Source organism: Aotus nancymaae, unplaced genomic scaffold, assembly GCF_030222135.1.
Source record: "Aotus nancymaae isolate 86718 unplaced genomic scaffold, 86718_ANA_hifiasm-v0.15.2.pri h1tg000051l, whole genome shotgun sequence".
Lineage (NCBI taxonomy): Eukaryota > Metazoa > Chordata > Mammalia > Primates > Aotidae > Aotus > Aotus nancymaae.
In genome coordinates, this window is record NW_026988465.1 from 18919930 (window position 1) to 18940440 (window position 20511).

Genomic DNA, 20511 nt, shown 5'->3' on the forward strand with positions numbered 1-20511 from the left:
TGAAAGAATGAGTAAAATCTACTTCTGATTGTCTTTATCTCCTTCTAGCCTATACTGTCTTGTATGCCTTTCTGCCCTACAGCTTTCAAGCACTTCTTTATTACAGAGTCTTGTCATGCATTTTATACCTAAAGTTACTTTGTGCTAATGACTAATATTTATTTTATTTCAATACTGTAACTCCCAATTATATCCCTATACCTCCAGGCATTCTTCTGTCTACATATTAAACTTTCAACAGGCAAATGTTTTTCACAATTATACATGTATTTCAAGTATAATTGTGAAAAACATTTATACATCAGATTATGTAATATCAGTATCTCACATAATCTGACCTATAAATGTTTTTCACAATTTTATATATATATAAAGACTTCCTTGACCTCCTACTTTACCACAAACTATATTATGCTCCTTTAGAGTCAGTACACATATAAATCTGATATACTGATTTATATATATATAAATAAATTTCTCTCTATATATATATTTATAGAAATCAGTATATCAGATTATGTGATACCTTTTTATAAGCACCGAAGTTATTTCTGAAAGAATGAGGTATTGATCCAGCATCAGCCTTAAGAATTCTAGTAAGCGGTTCAACATATGCAAATCCATTACAAAAACGGAACCAAAGACAAAAACCACATGATTATCTCAATAGATGCAGAGAAGGCCTTCGATAAAATTCAACAGCCCTTCATGCTAAAAACTCTCAATAAACTAGGTATTGATGGAATGTATCATAAAATGATAAAAGCTATTTATGACAGACCTACAGCCAATATCATACTGAATGGGCAAAAGCTGGAAGCATTCCCTTTGCAATCAGGCACTAGACAAGGATGCCCTCTTTCACCACTCCTATTCAACATAGTATTGGAAGTTCTAGCCAGAGCAATCAGGCAAGAAAAAGAAATAAAGGATATTCGATTAGGAAAGGAGGAAGTCAAATTTGCAGATGACATGATTGTGTATCTAGAAGACCCCATCAACTCAGCCCAAAATCTTCTCAAACTGATAAGTAACTTCAGCAAAGTCTCAGGATACAAAAGCAATGTGCAGAAATCACAAGCATTCCTATACACCAGTAACAGACTTAAAGAGAGTGACATCAAGAACGAACTGCCATTCACAATTGCTACAAAGAGAATAAAATACCTAGGAATACAACTAACAAAGGATGTAAAGGACCTCTTCAGGGACAACTATGAACCACTGCTCAACAAAATAAGAGAGGACACAAACAGATGGAGAAACATTCCATGGTCATGGTTAGTAAGAATCAATACTGTGAAAATGGCCATACTGCCCAAAGTAATCTATAGATTCAATGCTATCCCCATCAAGCTACCAATGACCTTCTTCAGAGAACTGGAAAAAACCACTTTAAACTTCATATGGAATCACAAAAGACCCCAGATAGCCAAGACAATCCTAAGCAAAAAGAACAAAGCTGGAGACATCACACTGCCAGACTTGAAATTATACTATAAGGCCACAGTAATCATGGTACTGGTACCAAAACAGGGACATAGACCAATGAAACAGAACAGGGACCCCAGAAGAAATGCCACACAACTACAACCATCTGATCTTTGACAAACCTGATAAAAACAAGCAATGGGGAAAGGATTCCATGTTTAATAAATGGTGTTGGGAAAACTGGCTAGCAATGTGCAGAAAGCAGAAACTGGACCCCTACCTGTCACCTTACACTAAAATTAACTAACTCCAGATGGATCAAAGATTAAAACATAAAACCTAACACCATAAAAACACTAGAAGAAAACCTAGGCAAAACTATCCAGGACATAGGCATAACCAAGGACTTCATGACTAAAACACCAAAAGCAATGGCAATAAAAGCCAGGATAGACAAATGGGATCTAATTAAACTCCAGAGCTTCTGTACAGCAAAAGAAACCATCATTAGAGCCAAGCGACAACCAACAGAATGGGAAAAATTTTCGCAATCTACCCATCTGACAAAGGGCTAATATCCAGAATCTACAAAGAACTAAAACAGATATACAAGAGAAAAACACACAACCCCATTCAAAAGTGGGCAAAGGATATGAACAGACACTTTTCAAAAGAGGACATATATGAGGCCAACAAACATATGAAAAAATGCTCATCATCACTGGTCATTAGAGAAATGCAAATCAAAACCACACTGAGATACCATCTCATGCCAGTTAGAATGGTGATCATTAAAAAATCTGGAGACAACAGATGCTGGAGAGGATGTGGAGAAATAGGAACACTCTTACACAGTTGGTGGGAGTGTCAATTAGTTCAACCATTGTGGAAGACAGTGTGGCGATTTCTGAAGGATCTAAAAATAGAAATTCCATTTGACCCAGAAATCCCACTGTTGGGTATATACCCAAAGAACTATAAATCGTTCTATAAAGACACATGGACACGTATGTTCATTGCAGCCCTGTGTACCATAGCAAAGTCCTGGAACCAACCCAAATGCCCATCAATGATAGACTGGACAAAGAAAATGTGGTACATATACACCATGGAATACTACACACCCATAAAAAATGGTGAGTTCGTGTCCTTTGCAGGGACTTGGATGAATCTGGAAACCATCATTCTCAGCAAACTGACCTAAGAACAGAGCCAAGCACCATATGTTCTCACTTACAGGTTGAATGATGAGAACACGTGGACTCAGGGAGGGGAGTATCACACACGGGACAGTTGGTGGGGGTAGGGGAGAGACAACAGGGGGTGGGGAGAGATAACATGGGGAGAGATACCAGATATAGTATGCACCTAAAGTAAAATAAATTTAAAAAATAATAATAATAATCTAGTAAACAGAAGGTCCCCGGGCAAATAGGAACAGCTCCAGGGCACAGTTCCCAGCGAGATCGATGCAGAAGGTGGGTGATTTCCACGTTTCTAACTGAGGTACCTGGTTCATTTCATTGGGATTGGTTGGACAATGGGTGCAGCCCAAGGAGGGGAAGCCAAAGCAGGGTGGGCATTGCCTCACCCAGCAAGTTGTACAAGGGGCTGGGGAACTCCCTCTCATAGCCAAGGAAGATTTACCAAGCAAATGGAAAGCAAAAAAAAAAAAAAAAGCAGAGGTCTCAATCCTAGTCTTTGATAAAACAGACTTTAAACCAACAAAGATCAAAAGAGACAAAGAAGGGCATTACATAATGGTAAAGGAATCAATGCAACAAGAACAACTAACTCTCCTAAATATAAATGCACCCAATACAGGAGCACCCAGATACATAAAGCAAGTTCTAAAAGACCTACAAAGAGACTTAAGACTCCCACACAGTAATAGTGGGACACTTTAACACCCCTCTGTCAGTATTAGACGAATGAGACAAAATTAACAAGAATATCGAAGATTTGAACTCAGATCTGGACCAAGCATACCTAATAGACATCTACAGAACATTCCATCCCAAATCCACAAAATATACATTATTCTCAGCAGCACATTGCACTTGTTCTAAAATTGACCACATAATCAGAAGTAAAACATTCCTAAGCAAATGCAGAACAACAGAAATCATAACAACAGTCTCTCAGACCACAATGCAGTCAAATTAGAACTGAGGATTAAGAAACTCACTCAAACCACACAATTATATGGAAACTGAACAACCTGCTCCTGAATGACTACTGGAAAAATAATGAAATGAAGGCAGAAATAAAGATGTTCTTCGAAACCAATGAGAATGAAGACACAATGCAGCAGAATCTCTGGGTCACATTTAAAGCAGTGTCTAGAGGGAAATTTGTAGCACTAAATGCCCAAAAGAGAAGTGAGGAAACATCTAAAATCAACACCCTAACATCACAATTAAAAGAACTAGAGGCACAAGATCAAACAAATTCAAAAGTTAGCAGAAGACAAGACATAGCTAAGATCAGAGCAGAACTTAAGGAGACAGAGACACAAAAAACCCTTCAAAAATCAATAAATCCAGGAGCTGCTTTTTTTTAAAAAAAAATCAACAAAATAGATAGACTGCTAGTCAGGCTAATAAAAAAGAAAGGAGAGAAGAAACAAAGCAACAAAAAATGACAAAGGGGATATCACCACCAATCCCACAGAAATACAAACTACCAACATAGATTACTACAAACAAATCTATGCCAATAAACCAGCAAATCTAGAAGAAATGGTTAAACTCCTGGACACCTGAACCCTCCCAAGACTAAACTAGGAACAAATTGAATCCCTGAACAGACCAATAACAGGTTCTGAAATTGAGGCAGCAATTAATATCCTACCAACCAAAAAAAGTCCAGGACCAGACAGGTTCACAGCCAACTTCTACCAGAGGTACAAAGAGGAGCTGGTACCATTCCTTCTGAAACTATTCCAAACATAGAAAAAGAGGGAATCCTCCCTAACTCATTTTATGAGACCAACATCATACTGATACCAAAACCAGGCACAGACACAACTAAAAAGTAAAATTTCAGACCAATATCCGTGGTGAACATTGATGCGAAAATCCTCAATAAAATACTGGCAAATTGAATCCAACAGCACATCATAAGTTTATCCTTCACGTTCAAGTCAGCTTCATTCCTGGAATGCAAGGCTGGTTCAACATACGCAAATCTTTATAAACGTGATCCATCACATAAATAGAACAAAAGACAAAAACCACGTGATTATCTAAATAGATGCAGAGAAGGCCTTCCACAAAATTCAGCAGTCCTTTATGCTAAAAACTCTCCATAAACTAGGTATAGAAGGAATGTATTTCAAAATAATAAAAGCTATTTATGAGAAACCTACAGCCAATATCATACTAAATGGGCAAAAACGAGAAGCATTCCCTTTGAAAACTAGCACAAGACAAGGATGCCCTCTCTCACCACTCTTATTGAACATAGTATTGGGAATTCTAGCCAGGGCAATTAGACAAGAAAAAGAAATAAAGGGTATTCAATTAGTAAAAGTGGAAATCAAATTGTCTCCATTTGCAGGTGACATGATGGTATACTTGGAGGACCCCAGCGTCTCAGCCCATAATTTCCTTTTTTTTTTTTTTTCTGAGACGGAGTTTCACACTTGTTACCCAGGCTGGAGTGCAATGGCATGATCTCAGCTCACCGCAACCTCCGCCTCCTGGGTTCAGGCAATTCTCCTGCCTCAGCCTCCTGAGTAGCTGGGATTACAGGCACACGCCACCACGCCCAGCTCATTTTTGTATTTTTAGTAGAGACAGGGTTTCACCATGTTGACCAGGATGGTCTCGATCTCTTGACCTCGTGATCCACCCACCTCGGCCTCCCAAAGTGCTGGGATTACAGGCTTGAGCCACCGCGCCTGGCCAATTCCCTTAATGTGATGAACAACTTCAGCAAAGACTCAGGATACAAAATCAATGTGCAGGATACAAAATCAATGTGCAGAAATCACAAGCATTCCAATACACCAATAACAGACAAACAGAGCACCAAATCGTGAGTGAACTCCAATTCACAACTGCTACAAAGAGAATAAAATACCTAGGAATACAACTAACAAGGGATGTGAAGGACCTCTTCAAGGAGAACTAACTGCTCAAGCAAATAAGAGAGGACACAAACATAGGAAAAACATTCCATGCTCATCATTAGGAAGATTCAATATTGTGAAAATGGCCACAGTGCCCAAAGTAATTTATAGATTCAATGCTATCCCCATCAAGCTGCCATTGACTTTCTTCACAGAATTGGAAAAAAACCACCTTAAATTTCATATGGAACCAAAAAAGAGCCCACATAGCCAAGGCAATACTAAGCAAAAACAAAACAAAAAAACCAAAGCTGGAGGCATCACACTATTTGACTTCAAACTATACTACAGAGCTTCAGTAACTAAAACAGCATGGTACTGGCACCAAAACAAATACAGAGGTCTCAGAAATAATGCCTCACACCTACAACCATCTGATCTTTGACAAACCTGACAAAAACAAGCAATGGGGAAAGGATTCCCTATTCAATAAATGGTGTTGGGAAAACTGGCTAGTGATATGCAGAAAGCTGAAACCGGATCCCTTCCTTACACCTTATACTAAAATGAACTCAAAATGGATTAAAGATTTAAACATAAGACCTGAAAGTGTAAAAACTCTAGAAGAGAACCTAGGCAATACCATTCAGGACACAGGCATAGGCAAGGACTTCATAACTAAAAGCAATGACGGCAAAAGCCAAAATAGACAAATGGGATCTAATAAAACTAAAGGGCTTCTGCACAGCAAAAGAAACTATCATCAGAGTGAACAGGCAACCTACAGAATGGGAGAAAATTTTTCCAGTCTACCCATCTGACAAAGGGCTAATATTCAGAAGCTACAAAGAACTAAAACAAATTTATAGGAAAATAACCCCATCAAAAAGTGAGTGAAGAATATGAACAGACACTTCTCAAAAGGACACATCTATGCAGCCAACAAACATATGATAGAAAAGCTCGTCATCACTGGTCATTGGATAAATGCAAATCAAAACCATATTGAGATACTATCTCACACCAGTTAGACTGGTGATCATTAAACAGTCAGGAGACAACAGATGCTGGAGAGGATGTGGAGAAATAGGAATGCTTTTACCCTATTGGTGGGAAATATAAATTAGTTCAACCATTGTGGAAGACAGTGTGGTGAATCCTCAAAGATCTAGAACTAGAAATACCATTTGACCCAGCAATCCCATTACTGAGTATGTAACCAAAGAATTATAAATTGTTCTGTTATAAAAACACACGCACATGTATGTGTATTGCAGCACTGTTCACAATAGCAAAGACTTGGAACCAACCCAAATGCCCATCACAGACAGATTGGATAATGAAAATGTGGCACATATACACTATGGAATACTATGCAGCCATAGGAAAGGATGAGTTCGTGTCCTTTACAGGGACATGGATGAAGCTGGAAACTATCATTCTCAGCAAACTAACACAAGAACAGAAAACCAAACACCATATGTTCTCACTCTTAAGTGGGAGTTGAACAATGATAACACATGGACACAGAGATGGGAACATCACACACTGGGGACTGTTTGCCGGTAGGGGTTAGAGGAGGGATAGCATTAGGAGAAATAACCTAATGTAGATGACAGGGTGATGGATGCAGCCCACCACCATGGTACATGTATACCTATGTAACAAGCCTGCATGTTCTGTACATGTAGCCCAGAACTTAAAGTATAATTTTAAAAAAAGAATTCTAGTAAACAAATTATGCTTACCTTTGAAGCTATGGAATTTTATCCTGGATATATCAGAAATATTAGGAAGAAAGTTTCCTGAAATGAGGAGGTATATCCCTAATTTCTCGGTGAGATGGAAGAGCAAGCGTGTCCTGACGATCTGTAGTTTCTTAACCTTCAAAGTCCACATGACACCAGAGTGCTTCACTACATCCAGAATTTCTGTTTGGCCAAGGTAAAGAGATGTCAGGCCCATTTTAGCAATATATTTGGATGCATCTCCATAAAAAATTTGTTGTGTTAGTATTGGATTATAACCCAAAGTATAAAAGAAATACCCATGAGCCCATACTGATAAGAGAAATGATCAAATAAATGGGAGAGTGAGATAATTTTCCCATGCAGCAGAATGCCACACAATTTATGTAGATATTCTGCTTACGAGTGGGTAGAACATAACTTCCCACTCCTTAAGTTTGGGATGAATATAGTGACTTTCTTCTGAAGAGTACAGTACAGAAAAGCGGGTGATGAGAAGAGTAACTTTACAGTGGAGAAATGTGACGAACGTTCCCACAGCCAGGTGATGAAGGGTCACACCAATAGGCAAGCTGAGGGCATGTACTTTTAAGATCATTTTGTGAGAATGGTACTTTACCTCTGTGGTCTTCCTTCCCAAAATCCGTAACCTCAGTCAAACCCTAAGAAAAACATCAGCCAGACTCAAATTTAGGGCATCCTACAAAACTGACGAGTCCTCCCTCCATCTGTCAGGGTCATCAAAAACAAGGAAGTCTGAGAAACTCACAGCCAACACATGCCTAAAATGACAAATAAATAACGTGGTAGCCTGCATGGGACCCTGGAACAAAGAAAAAGAATGTTAGCTCAAAACGAAGCAAATCCAATGAAGTATGGGCTTTAGTTAATAATACTGTATTGATTATTCATTAATTGTGACAAATAGGAGTTGTTAGTAATAGGGAAAAATGGGAGTTCTGTATATCTTTGCAATTTTTCTGTATATCTGAACTATTCTAACATTTTAGTACTTCTAAAGGATTTTATTACATAATTGTGTGTTAGTTTAATCTCCACACTACTTAATGAAATTTATCAGTTTTATTTGTGTTTGATTAGACATGATCTCAAGTTGACTGGAATTACTCAGATTTCTTAATGCAGCTGTTGCAGTTGTCATAAGGTTGATTTTTCTACAATACACACAGAAATCATTACATGATCGTTTAATTTTTGAAAAATAATCCTGTCATTATAAACTTGAGATTCTTTAAGTAGAAAGGTTGTAAGATGTTATGAGTCATAGAGTATTTACAGTTTTGAAGTAATCAGACAAAAATCATTAAATTAACTAAGTAAATTGGCATACAATTTTGAAAAAAAGTACTTTTGAGAGGACCAGTCCAGACAATGTGTCTGTAAGATAGGCTTTACAAACTTAGTTTGATTAATTTTTGTTTTTCCGAGGATTTGATTCTTTTCTGTAATTACTGTTCTGTTTTTCTGACAGGCTATCAAATATTGGCTGCCTTAAGCTCCCTGTGAATTGAGTTATTCTCAGTAATACTCTGTATTATGAAGGCATTATTTGAGTGGCTGTCCAGTGTGATCTGGTTATTTGGAGTTTTACATAAAACAGGTGGTTGTTTCCATCTCATTGACATTTCTTATTATCCAGAATTCACCATCCTTTTTCTATGGCTCGTCATAAGCAGGCCATCACACACAGGGCTCTATCCTATAGTTTGCCCCAGTTTATTTGGCTTTTCATTTACATTCTAATCTTTTTCTCTTAGATACTCCACATTCCTTTGTTTTTTGGACTTTATCAAAGCTTGCTATATGATTATGTGTTTATTACACTGGGAATAATTCCCAAAAGGCTTTGTAACAGCAAGTCATATTTGTTTGGCTCTGTGAGATGACCCAGACACCTCTGATTCCGATCAGAGGAGCCATTTACTTTGAGTGGACATGAGGCCAATGCTCAGAACCAAAGAGGAAGCAGCCTGTGATGTGTGATCCTGCAATCTCAATGCTGCTCAGTGGGGCCATTTCTGCTGACCCAGATACCTGGAGTTGACGCTGTTTGTCTGTCCAAACCTGTGTACTGATTTTCCTTGACTTAGATGTGATGCTTTGATCTTGAGCTGTTGTACTCTGACTGTAATTCCACAAGCACGGCTTTGGCATCCTGTAGAGCAATGTCTGAATTCTGCCTCAATTGTTTGTTACCTTTTTGATCTTGAGGATGTTACTTAATCTCTGTGGGTTTCAGTTTCCTCATCTGTCAAAAGAGAATAATAGCACACTGGCAGAGTTGTTACAACAATTAGATAAAATGTCTCCAAAACTCCTTTAGAAAGCCTGATTCTGTATCATGGACACTAACTACGAGGCCTGAGCAGATTCAAGAGAAGGATCTGCCTTTGATTTGGTTTTGGGTGCTAGGGGTCACGTGGGAGAAGAGAAACAGAAAGAAGAGATACAAGGCAGATAATGGACTCTGGGCAAGAATTTTGGAGCCTCACACCTGAGTATGCAGCCTGGCATTCCTACGTGTTAGCTCTGTGGCCTTGTCATTGTGGAACTTCTCTGATGCTACAGTTTTCTCAGTTATAAAGTGGAGATTGAAATCGTCCCTAACTCAGTAAACATGAAGTGCTCAGAGCAGTGCCTAGCGTGCGTAAGTATTAATTGTCCAGTATTATTAGACGTATTCCTTTCCTAAGGAAAGAATACGTATAAAAATAGACATATTCTTTGACATTTACTACACCAGATAATCCACTTACTCATCAGTATGTCTGTTTCCAGCCTCATTAAGAGTATGAAAATCATTTTGGCCTTTTTAATATACTCATATAAACAAAAGTTTCTCCTTTCAAAGAAGTCATACGAAGAGGTGCTACATTTATGTTGATATATCAACATATTTGAATAATTATTTTTAAATTTTCCTTAGATGCTGGAAAAAGATATTCTTTTCAGTATCCTCAGTAATTACAAATCTTTGTCTTTGAATACAGAGTATCAAGAATTAAGCCAACTCTATTAAATTATCTGTGTTGATAATCTGTCTTCTATATGTATAATTTTGCATACTTGTACAGTGATATACATTTTATAACTTTATGATCTTAATAAAACATAAGCATATCCATTTATACATAAACCGTATGTGTGTGTGTGTTTTGGAAAAGGGATTATCAGGAACCAGTGTTGAATGTAAGCTGAGTTATTTTCATGAGGATAAAGTCAATCATTAAGTCACACCTCCTACAAAAAAAATCACATGTGATTTATTGCATGTTTCAGAAGTTTTAAAATAAAGCCTAATTAGGTTTTTGTCCTTATGGGACAAATTCTACATAAAGCATGCATTGAGTCAAATGGAGTAAAAAATAAACATCTTTTCTTTCCAGTGTGCTATCCTTTTCTTCCCTTCCACATATCTATATCCTATAGACACTGTAATACTATAGCACTGATCTTGGGGAACCTGCAGAAAAGGCCATTAGATGCAGGGGTCGGGGTGCTGTACTTCAGTAAGACTCTCAATGTAACCTTGGGCATAAGCCTGCCTCCTCTGTTGCTTGAGAAAGCCTCACTGCTTTAGCAGCCAATGATACATCTGTATGCACTTGGCATCCTGAACGTGGCCACTTTAATTATTTTAAGGTTTCCTCTAAAAGTCTGCCTTCCCACTTTAATGGAGATGTGGTCATTTGTACTAATTACATTTTAGAGTCTCTATTATATTATATGTGGATATGAACACAACTTGTGTTCATATCAAATGCCATTGGGCACTTAATTATGTAACAATTTACTACCTAGGTATATTTTGCAAACATCAGAAAGCATCAGTCCATCTCCACATCACTCTCTATGTCTGGAATATGTGTTCATCATATAGTTGTGGCTTTCTTTTTTCAGGCTCATTGAAGTGCTGCATGCCCAGTGCTATTCAAGCCCAGGGTCTTGGCTTGAGAGCCCTCTGCCTGATGCCCAGAAAGGGATGTGAGACTGAGATATTGTTGCACTAGGGTCTCTGCCACGAGGCTTTTAAGAACGAGAGAAACTAAGATACAATATGACTTGTGGATCTCAAGGATCATAAACTGCTTGGATCACTTACCTGTTAAAAGCAGAAGATCTTCAAAAGCCAAAAAATATGCCTTCTTTCTGACATACGGGCACAGAGCCTGGACACTGAGAGACCTCCTCTGTTTTATAGAGAATGGTATTGAGGTCAGAATGGTGAAGAAACATGCACAAAGAAAGGCCGGACCGAAACTGGGCCCAGATTTTGAGAAAAGGAAATCCACGATTCCTATTTTCATTTTAGTTCTTTTGATCTAAGAGAAAAACTGCATAGTCTAATTAAATATACTTAGTAAAAAGACCAACAGTTGTACTCTGTGAAGGTTATGAGGATTGGATGTGTCTTAGAATGTGATCATGGAGTTAATTTTACTCTAAGGCAAGATTTTAAGATGAGCTGGTGTTCTCTTGTTATGACCATAAGCCATCGTTCCCTCCCCTCTTCGCTCCAAATGTGAATAGTATTCCCATTGTGGGAACTACTGATTGACATCAAGGCACTCTGTTGTCATGGCTCTAGTTAAAAAATGTGAAAGAAACTACATCTTTTCAACCTAAAGGTTCTCTCTGTATAGTTAATTAAAGACATTTTAAGAAGACATTTGGATTATAGGAAAGTGATGATATCACGTTATGACATTTATTCCTTACACCAAGAATCTCAGTAATTGGTTCACCTATTCAAAACTGTTATTTTATCAGAGGCTAAAGATTCCAGGACCCCCAGTCAGACTTATCTAATTTCCCTAATTGGCATAAAAGAAAAGAACTCTGGACATAAGAACTTTTTGATTTGTGAACATGCCATTCACTCACTTGTTTTAAAACAGAATTTAAGGTAAAACTTATCTAATGTTAATGAAAGTCTATAGGAAACTTTAGCCAGGGCTTAACCACTGGTTAATATACAATTTATTCCATTTTATTAAAAAAGTTTTAAATTTAATGAAGATTCCACAGAAATCTAAACTATTAGAAAGCAGTGTAGCTCACGGTACATATTGTAGAGATTCTCACTTTACAACGAAGGAAAACTAAAGCCTGGAAAAAGATAAAATGACCTTTCTATAATTATATAGAAGATAAACAGATAGTCCATAGCAACACACATACCAGATCCCATAGCTTTTGACTTTTAGTCCAGTATTTTTCCCAGTAGGCCAGGCTCTTTTATGTAATGAGAGTTATTTGATTCTACGCAGTGCTGTTGTGATAGATGAAAAACAGAAGGTGTACTCATTGCTTTCTAAGAACTTCGCTCTCACAAGTCTCGTATCTTACCATGGATAGATATGTGTATTTCCATGTATATCTATGACTCCTTTAACAATAGCTTACTACTACTTTCAATTTTTTTTTTTTTTTTTTTTTGGTGACAGGGTCTTAGTCTGTCACCTAGGCTGGAGTGCAGTGGCACAATCATGGCTCACTGCAGCCTCTGCCTCCCAGGCTCAAGTGATCCTCCCGTCTCAGCCTCCTGAGTAGCCAGGACCACAGGCACGCACCACCATGCCTGGCTAATTTTTGTGTTTTTCATAGAGGTGGAGTTTCCCCATGTTGCCCAGGGTGGTCTCAAACTCCTGAGCTCAGGTGATCTCCCCCTCAGCCTCACAAAGTGCTGGGCTTACAGGTGTGAGCCACTGTGCCTGGCTTAAAAATGTTTTAAAATATACCTAAAATCTGATCATATATGGTAACCCAAGCCAGTAACACAACAAAACCAGTCAAATAAATGCACAATGGCATTGCCTGAAGATGGCAGAAATGTGATTTAAAATATCTCACCAATAAGTGCAGAGTAGTTAGAAAAGAAAAAGAATAAATGTGATTTAGGTCAAAGTGTATGAATAAAGGCACAGGTGAGCCTAGTAAGAGTCAGCAGCATGAGGTACCCACTAGGAAAGGACATCCAGGTTAGGCTGCACCAATTGAAACAGGATCAATTCGAATGAAGGAAGTAACAGGACTGTTTTGCTTCGTGTAGCCACATCAGGGGACCCTGTGTTACGTTCTGTGTGACACATCATTGAGAGCACTACTCATCAACTGGAATCTATTCCTAGGCTTTGAAACTGAATGTCGAATAGACTAGAAGTCACAGAGTAATGTCTAAAGAAGTTGCAGATATTTTGTGTAGAGAAAGAAATTCTGGATGGGGGATGATAGATGGGGAGGGACCATCACGTGGAAACCATGCTAGATATGAACTCCCTAGATTTCAGTAACTGAGGGACCGTGATGTGGAAACCACACTAGATTTGAGCTCCCAAACTTTGAAATCAAGGGCTAACAAACCAAAGCTCCAGTGAGGCTCCCACCATCATGGGGTGTAGGACCTTTTGGCCCAGGATTTCTTGGTTTTTGCTTTGTTTCGTTTAGAGACAGAGGCTTGCTCTGTCCCCCAGGCTGGAGTACAGTAGCATGATCTCGGCTCACTGCAACCTCCACCTCCCAGGTTCAAGGGATTCTCATGCCTCAGCCTCCCGAGTAGCTGGAATTACAGGTGTGTGCCAACACGCCCAGCTAATTTTTATATTTTTAGTGGAGATGAGGTTTCACCATGTTAGCCAGGCTGGTCACGGAACCCTGACCTCAGTTGATCGGCCCGCCTCGACCTCCCAAACTGCTGGGATTTTAGGCGTGAGCCACCACGCCCAGCCTTGGCCCAGGGTTTTAAATACTCAGGCTGTTGCATTCAGAAGATGGAACGGCTTGTCTCTCTCCCAGGGCCCTGCGTTTATAGTCACCAGTGGTGTTCCCCTGGAGCCTGGATGATTACATGAAGGAGGTTTTAAAGGGCAGCATTCACAATTTAGATTTGCGGTTGGACCAGATGACCTTTTTAAGGTGCTTTCCAGCACCTGGGGTTTTATGATTCTATTTCTATTATGCATCTACGCTGGGTATGTGTCACACTATTTGAAGCAAACACTGAGAATGAACAGGAGCACCGTGTGGAATGTTGATGGCGTTCACATCTATTTTGTGTTTCAATTTCTGGAAGCGGTCTTTGTCTTTGAGGCAGTTTGGTCCCTGACCTTCTGTAACATTTGGAGCACGGCCACACTGTCTTTGTTTACTGTAAAGAGCATGGAAAAACCGACTTCCTGACAGTGCTCTGCAAAGTCTAAGGTCAAACCACTCACAGGTGAACAAACACAGTTCTTCCACCTTAAACTTGCCATTCGGTCCCTGTAAAATGGACGAGGGTAATAACGTTGGGGAGCAGAGAGAGGGGAAATCAGTCCTCTGCCAGCAGCCAGCAATTAGTCACTTTGTCAGTCTACTTTGGGAAGGGCTCATCTTAAATCAGCATCCATTTTGAAGACGTTAGAAACCATGACATGCAGTTTAAATCCTCTATAGCAACTCCACTAGATAAACCTAGAGACCCTGCCTTTATTGACACTGTCAGCACATCATTAATATTTCCCAGGATTGCACAGATAAAGCATAGCATTCTTACATCCTTACTAAAAGGACTGAAGAGTCACATTCATAGAATATTCACATCATGCAAGCTATTTCTGCTATGGTAAGATCTCCAAGGGGCTTAGGTGGGTTGGCTCCCTGTCAAGAGAGCATGCCCTTTTTATTTTTATTTTTTTAACTAAACTCTGCTCTTTTTTTTTGAGACGGTGTCTTGCTCTGTCGCCCAGGCTAGATTGCAGTAACATGATCATGGCTCACTGTAACCTCCACCTCCTAGGCTCAAGTGGTCCTCCCACCTCAGCCTCCTGAGTAGCTAGGACTGCAGGTGCACACCAAATTTTTGTACCTTTTTTTGGTAGAGACAGGGTTTTGCCATGTTTCCCAGGCTGGTCTCGAACTCCTGGGCTCAAGCAATCCACCTGCCTTGGCCTTTCCCAGTACTGGAGTGAGCCACTGCCCCTACCCCGCCTCCCCTGCTATTTTTTACTGTCATCAAATGCAATAGCTTCCCTCTGTAAAAGGAAGGGAAATGTCTTCCTGAATAAGTGTCTTGTAAGCTCTGTAAGGGCCCCAGACAGTGCCTACCACACTGCCTTAGACTAGCAGTTCCACATAATGCATTTGTGTGAACATCATTGAATCAAAGACCCTGCTCACACAGTTACTCAATATCACTTATTTGTGAGATCCAAGTTTTCTATTTAAAGGATTAAAATTGATCTAAGGTGATATAAATGACAACATTCCCAACATAAATTGACATTTTTCTTTTTTCTTGGAATAAATTCAGCTTTGGCTGTATTTCGCTATTTTTTTCTCATTCTCTCCCTGTTTTTTTTTTTGGGGGGGTCTCTAGTATAAGCAGGCTCTTGAAATGCCCTAGTAATCTAACATTGCTCTTGAACTCCACTTACAGATGATATACTAGCCTTTTACTAAAATATATCTGGGTATTAAAAGCTCAATTCTTTACTGCTGATGAGAAAGATGATTAACACTTCTTTTCCCCAGCTATAATATGAAGCAGTAACACCCCTTTTTACTTCCACAGCCAGAGGCAGTATGTCATATTAACCTTCATTAACTGCCCGAGAAATGAGGTGCGTTCATTACTGTAGTATTCTGGTTAGCTTAGGTTGTGTGAGAAGGCTGATAAATGTCTGTGGTTTCTCCCTTGGCTATTAAAAAAATTAAAGAATGGTGAAGTATGTTAGTCCGCTTACCTTATCGCCCTGATAAGTGCAAACATTCTAAGTAGGGTTCCAGATGTAGAGAGGATGAGTCTGCAGTTGCTGGGCAAGGATGGAGGTCGCTGGGGCAGAGTGGCGCAAACAGCCTGACCAAGATCAGCCTTCAGAGAAGCATCCGAGGCGTGTGGTGGGGGAAAGCAGGTAGCATCTGAAATCCAGGCCAAAGGTGGAAAGAGAAAATAAATTCTGTTTCTTTATAGGTAATGGCATGACAGAAGCCACGCCACATAAGCCACTCAGATATCCTGTGAATTACTGAATTCACTGCAGAGATTTTTGTTACATGTGGCATCATCACTTCTGATGTTCCCATTTCTACCTCCATCACCTTCATTTATTCATTATTTTAAAAAGATATATCAAGCACTTTGCTAGCTACTGGGGAAAAAAAAATGAATGACGCAACTCCTAAGCTTAAGGAGCTGCCTTCTTTCTTCATCTGTACTATTAAAAAAAAAATGTTCATTGTGGCACTGTTTACAGTAGCAAAGATCTGGAATCAACGCAAATGCCCATCAATGACAGACTGGACAAAGAAAGTGTGGGACATATACACCATGGAATACTATGCAGCCATAAAAAAACGATGAGTTGGTGTCCTTTGTAGGGACATGGATGAATCTGGAAACCATCATTCTCAGGAAATTGACACAAGAACAGAAAACCAAATACCACATGTTCTGGTTCATAGATGGGTGTTGAACAATGAGAACACAAGGACACAGGGAGAGGAGCATCACACACTGGGGTCTGTTGGGGGGGACTAGGGGAGGGACAGTGGGGGTTGGGGAGGGATAACATGGGGAGAAGTGCCAGATATAGGTGACAGGGGGATGGAGGCAGCGAACCACCTTGCCATGTATGTACCTATGCAACAATCCTGCATGTTCTGCACATGTACCCCAGAACCTAAAGTACAATAACAAAAAATGTAGAGTCAGCTTTACCATCACCTTCTGTTTTCCAAGAATACCACAATAATGTCATTTCTTTGTAACACCACCAGCATCCATCTCATTTTCTTTCACCACTACCAAGGTTTGGGCACCATTCCCTCTTAGCCAGGCAACTGCAGAAGCCTCTTGATTAGTCTCCTTATATCCAATCCCTTTCTCCCCCATCAGTTTTAGATTTGGCTACTGGAGTTATCCTACAATTTGGTTGTTGATCCCATTGTTTATGAAGAGGGTAATGTCTTAGCTTTATACTGTGGCTCTCCTCAACCTAATCCCACTTCTACAGAACTAATACCCTACTTGAACCACAGTGATTCCTTCATCCACCTTCAGGCATATGTATGTATTTTCACATATCTGGTCTCCTTCCCACAATTTCTTTGATTTCCAAAGCAGGACAGCATGTTGGTTAAGACCATGTGCTTGGGGGCCAGATGTGTTTTGCCACTTACTTGCTGTGTAGTTTGGACAACTTATTTAACCCATCTTTTGTGCTTCTGTCTGTATATCACTGAAAATAAGTTATTAAAAATATTTCCTCATGAAATTAAGTAGGTTAATTTCTCTAAAATGCTTACAATAGATGCTGACACATAGTAAGTGCTGATTCTTAGCGACTGCCATTGCTATTGTTGTTAATACCTAAACCCCGCCTTACTCCCTGGCCCAGTATTTATAGCTCATTGCAAATCCCAAGGAACTCTGGGAACCTCCTCAGAGATTTAGGTAGAAGTATTGGTTTCCTTTTCAGGCCTTCTTTGGCACCACTTATCTGACCTGAATTTAGCAAGTGGATTCAGACCTACTAAATATTTTCATGGGAAATAAAACCTGAAGAAATGACTAGCAATAGAAGACAATAAAGAGTAATGATAGAAAAAAGTAGCACAGGCTCTATAGAGTATATGCTCTCTGAGGGCAGGGACAGTGCTTCATGTGTCTTTGCTTCTCGTACAATGCTTTATGCCTTCTTAAGAATATTAAGCCCCTATTTTATTTTCTCTGATTCAATGGAGGATGTGATTGGAAGATCATTAATAGACCAATCTGTTTGCATAGACAATGTATAATCAGATAAGAGAGTGTCTTGACCGGTAGTGTATGAATGTGAAGAAATAAGGAGCCACCTTGGTTTTGGACAAAAGATTGTCTAGCCCATCTGCACAGTAGTTCTGGACATCATGAATGTGTTGGTTTGGTAGGATTAGTTTGGCGGTAGGCTGCCAAATGGAATGAAACAAAAAGAGGGTGACCAGAGAGGAGATCGCTGGGTGGGAGGGTGTGAGTACCGGAGCTTGAACTCTAGGAATGAATGGAGAGGAAATCGTAAATCCAAGAGCAGATGGTAAAGAACGAATATCTAGGATTTGGGAGATCACAGAGGATGCTGAAGAGGCAAGGGGAGAGAAGGCGACTGCTGGATCTCTTCCTTGGTTAACTTTGGAGAATTCAAATTGGGAAAAGATTTTCTTGAAGGACAAAAGATGTGTGCATTTACTAGACCTTGAGCTCCAAGATGGCAGAGACCATGCCTGGCTTGCTCATCACTGGAACCCCAGTGTCTGAGACCATCCTTGACACACTCTTACAGTGAGGGGCTAAAAGAGCATCTGAAATTATTTAGTGGCCACTTACCTTGATATCTACACAGTCCAATAAGATATACTGTAGACAATTATCTCCCACCTGTTTAACGATTCTCCAGTTCTTGTTAGCTGACATAATCAATTTTGCTAAAAAGCCATACCTCTCACATCTTGGGAAGGCTTTCCCAAATAGGCAACTTACTTAATTCCAGGATGAGTGACAGAATCTACAGACCCTGAGGCCATCTCACTCATATCTGTCTTAATGTAACTGGTGAAACACACTTGACAGTGCAGCACCTCCACAGAAAGGTGCTCCAGAAAGCAATTGTTTGCTCTCACCCTGCTGAGAAGTAGCAATCTCCATGTGGCTTAAGGGCTGTAGCTGCAGCCATGAACAGTGTTAGAAAAATATCACCACCATTTGCCAGCATGAGATGCCAAACTGCAAATAAGAGACATGTCGATTCAATGAAGCAGAAACGTTTCACTTGTTTTTAAGATTACTTGCGAGAATATCATTGCTATGTCTGCCTTTAAATAAGAAATTGCATTGAAAAAAGAGAAAGAAAAAAAAAACCGTCTCCTGTCTTCTCCCTACAAAGGGACAAGGTTTTTCCCACTCGCGTGAACACTGCCTGTGCTGCTTGCCGAAGAAAGGGAGCAGTCTTGGCAAGCATCTTATTAGTCTAAAAATAAATTATTCAGAATGCAGGTTCAGATACAGATCGCAGGGAGAGATAATAGAATTGGTTTTCCAAGCCTGATCATGCTATGAAGACGTGGTGTGTGCTTTTCAGGAATCCACTTAAGTGGAATCAGCTTTGACTAATACAAACTAGAAATAATATTGCTGCCATCCAGCTTGTGTCTGTGGTACCGCATCCTCAGAATGTCTTCAAGTATCCACGGCCTCTTTAGTGTCTGTAAGTGTGCAAATGGAAAAGTATGTGTGTATTCCCAAGCAGGCTTCGGTGGCATGCTTCCCATTGTTCTTTTAAGGGAATGTGTTCCTGGCCGCCGGAGCGGGGCATGTCTCACTCGACGTTTGTCCCTCCTGCTCCCCCTGCCTGGGTGAAGTAGTTGACCACATCAGCAGCCGACTGCAGTTTGTCATGTGGTTTCTCATGTGATGCTGGGTCTGCAGCACTTGGGAGCTAGAGCCTTTGTGACTGGCACTCATGGACAGACAGTGGTGTTCAGGGACAGAACCGATTTTGGAGGGGGTGGGGAGGCCAACAAGCCAAGAAACGTCAGAAATAAAAGTCGCATGAAGTACCCTGATCTCTGTATTTTTTTTTTTTTTTTGAAATTTTATTTTAACATTTGCTTTTTTTATGGTTTGTGTCTGTTTTTTTCCACCCCCGCTGGCGCCGAGCTGCGCTGTTTTGTGTTTCTATTTTTTTTCCTATTTTTTTTTTTTTTTAATTCTGAAGCCAGACCGTCTTTCCTCACAGCTCCAGGGCGGCATCTCCGTGGGCACGCCAAGCTTCCCCTGGTTACCTGAGCTGCTCCTGCGTCTCCCGCCCGGGCTTCGCCGTGGTGCCCCGATCCCGGAATCGTGCGTCTGCGCCCTGCGGAAGAAGGCCCTGCTGGCGGAGCTCTGGCCGGGGTCTCCTCCCTCGCAGCTGGGCGAGGGGACCTGCAGGACGGGGTGAAGCTGCAGAAGACCTGGGGAGGGACGGCCAGAGAGGACGCCAAGGACTGGGGAAGGGGAAGTTAGGAATTGTATCCATCCAGTGCCCACCGGTGCTCCGCAGGGCAAGGGCAGCCGTGGCCCCCGCCGCGTGCGCCCAGCTCGGGCTGCTCTCAGGGATTCATTCTGGGGGGATAACCCGTGGCGAGATGTGGTGGCATTTTTACCTCAGAGCGCAGCTGAAGATGGATAAACAAGGCATCTGATGTATCTGCCTGGGAAGGCAGAGCTGGAGAAAGGCGGAGTGA